Source organism: Mustela putorius, unplaced genomic scaffold (genome assembly GCF_011764305.1).
Source record: "Mustela putorius furo isolate JIRA1106 unplaced genomic scaffold, ASM1176430v1.1 tig00000083_pilon_pilon_pilon, whole genome shotgun sequence".
In the NCBI taxonomy this organism is placed as follows: Eukaryota; Metazoa; Chordata; class Mammalia; order Carnivora; family Mustelidae; genus Mustela; species Mustela putorius.
The window spans coordinates 20959653-20962867 of record NW_025421273.1 but is presented as its reverse complement, the minus strand read 5'-3'; the positions used below and the strand labels follow the sequence as shown (position 1 = coordinate 20962867).

The following is a 3215-nucleotide window of genomic DNA, read 5'->3' as shown; positions in this document are numbered from 1 at the left end:
CTCATAAAGGAGGGAGTGGAAGGGTCCTTGCCAGGGACTTGGGGGTGGGGAGGGGAGAGAAATAGGAATGTGTTCAATTGGTATGAAGTTTCAGTTACACAAGATGAATGAGCTCGGAAAATCTGCTGTACAGCACAGTGCCTAGTGTCAACAATTCTGTACTGTGTGCTCAAAAATTTGTGAGTTTGGATCTCTCATTAAGTGTTTTTAACCACACAAAAACAAATATACGAACAAATAAACAAGGGACACGAGGAGTACTGGCTTTGGCAGCACATATACTAATATTAGAACAATACAAAGGAGATTAGCTTGGCTGGTGAACAAGGGTGCCACGCAAATTTGTGAAGTGTTCCCTATTTTTTGTCTGTGGAATGAGTTTTGATTTCACAACTGGATTCCCCACTAAGAACATATTTAGACAAATCCTTCTAGAAATCTAAAACTTGAGTGATTACTGAAATTTATGGAAATTTATGGAGAAGCATGAATTTAAAATGGAATTTCTCATAGACCATGCATTCGGAATGGGACGGAGAGATAATGCCTCCAATGGGGTGAAAACTGGTTGTTGATGGAAGAGGTAGAAGGTTTTAGTCTTTTCATGTGCAAAGCACAGATACACATTCAGTATATAAACATACAGTATATCTATGGTATTGAAATTTCATGGGCATCAATTAGGGAGAAAAAAGTCTGGAAAAGCTCCTGGAAAAGTTCTGAAAAAATGTTAATAACATTTTTTTTTTAAGTTGAGAAAAATAGTGCTAGACACTAAAGTGATATAGGTTGTTTTTTACAACATAAGTGGCTCCAGAGAGTTAGGTAGAAACATTTAAGATGGAACCAAACTATGTGTAAATACTTCAACTTTGCATAATTTTTTATATTAGAAGAATTCTAGTTTCTTCTTTAATTGAAAGGCAAGGACAAAGATAAAATATGAAAACCTTTTACTTGTGCATCACCACATAAGACCACTCCCAAATTGCAAGAACCATTGATATGGATAATAAATTGCTCTTATTAATGATTTTTGAGCCTTTGGAAATGCTTGTAAGTACACAGTTTCATTGGATTTTTACAGTGTCATGAGGCCAGTATTAATTGGTACCCAAAATCTGCTTTGTGAAGTTAAGTAGAAGAACTCTGACTCCATCCTTTTTACTTCAGAATATTCTCTCCCTCATTAAGTGCAAACATTTAAAATATATTCTTCTTGAGTATGTATTATAACTGTATAACATCCACATTTACATCATAGTCACCAAAGCAACATAATTTGTTCATTATAATTTAGAAAACTTACTTTTAAATTTTATTTATTTATTTGCCAGAGAGAGAGAGAGCAATAGACAGAGGGAGGAGCAGACTGCCTGCTGAGCAGGAAACCCAATGTGGGATTTGATTCCAAGACCCTGGGATCATGACCTGAACCGAAGGCAGATGCTTAACTGACTGAGCCACCCAGGCACCCTAGAAAACTCACTTCTTTCAGCCATGCATTATAATATTTCAGCACTATTTTTTTATATATAACAATAATACCACAACATAATTATTGGTAATTTGAGTACTTTCCCTTGAAGTGTGTGTTGAAATGACCAATTGTTTTCATTCGAAAAAGTCCACTAAAACGTGGACTTTTTAACTGAAAGCTGATCTTTGTTACCTCTGCATATCTGCTTCATAGACAGTACCTGGTGTGGACCCGACTGTGTAGTGTCTGTGGAAGTTGGGCTCTAACACACAAGTCAGATTGAACCCCTTCCTTACCACTAAGGCCACGGCAAGGTGGCTTGTTGGATGATTTCTCTGATCAGGTATTTCTTTTTTAACTGAATTTCTTTAATAACGAATTGAGAGATTCATTGAGGCAATCAAAATGCACTTATGAGTTGAAGTCATCTGATAACGCACTTCCTGCATGTATCTGTCATGTTCCACCTAAGTAGAGGCCGTGATTGTCTGACCAGCCATTACCCAGTCTCTGGGTAATGTGGCTCCTGTTTACCTTCAGTTAGTTAGTATTTATAATTCTGAGCCTCAAGTAGGTATGGAATTGCTTCCCTGACAGACTGGAAATTCTCTCTAGCAAAGACCCGTATCCTATCTGTCTGACTGTCCCACTGCATATCTGTACTAGTTGTCTAAGGCTGTCATAACAAAGTACCAAAGACCATGTGGTTTAAACAAGAGAGATTTATTTTCACAGTTCTGGGAGGCTGCAAGCCCAAGATCAAGGCACCAACAATGTTGGTTTCTTCTAAGGCCTCTCTCCTTGTCTTGTAGATGGTTGTTTCCACCCTGTGTCTTCTCATCATCTTTCTCTCTGTTTCTATCCCCTATCTCTTCTTGTAAGGATACCAGTCATATTGGATTAAGGCACATTATGATGACCTTGTTTAATTCTAATTGCCTGATTAAAGATTCTATCTCCATATACAATCACATTTTGAGGCCCTGGGCATTAGGATTTCCACATATGAGTTTTGGGAGAACATAATTCAAACCATAACAATATTATAACACCAGGTCCATGGTATACTCTTGATAAATGGGTATTGACTGCATTTTAATCTTGTACAAAATACCAAAGAATTGTAGGGAAAAAAATATATATATCCTTGAAACATCCTATATATGAATAAAATGTACATTTTATAAATTTTCAGATTGATCCAGTTACTAAAGCATAGGAACACTTCTACAACTACCATCATACATCAAAATATATATTGCCAGTTCTTCTCTGATGCTGATTTCCAACACTGTAAGTTAGTTGAACCTGTTTGTGTTTCATGTAAATGAAATAATAATCTACTTCATCCACCACAGTATGTGAGATTCATCTATATTCATGCATGCAGTAGGAATGTGTTCATTTATATAAATACATAGTATTCTATACTATGTATATACCATAACTCGTTTTGTCTATTTATTGATTATGAATATTAAGGCTGTTTCCAGTTTGAAGCTACCATGAATAATGTTTGCTCTGTACATGATCACACATGGCCTTATGTACATGATCACACATGGCTTATTTACAAGATCACATGTGACCTTATGTACACAATCACATATGATTCATGTACACTATTATATATAACCTCATGTACTCCATCATATATGACCACATGTGAATTATCACGCATAGCCTTATATACATGGTCACACATGTGTAGATCATATATGACCTGTAGCTCATA

The 3215-nt window shown here is 36.1% G+C and overlaps 1 non-coding gene across 1 annotated transcript; it reads left to right on the top strand.

Moving 5' to 3' along the window:
- The first annotated feature begins 257 nt into the window (after positions 1-257).
- LOC123391250 lies at positions 258-364 on the top strand. Its single transcript, XR_006605880.1, has one exon. It is a non-coding gene; the product is annotated as a U6 spliceosomal RNA (small nuclear RNA).
- The last annotated feature ends 2851 nt before the right edge of the window (positions 365-3215 follow it).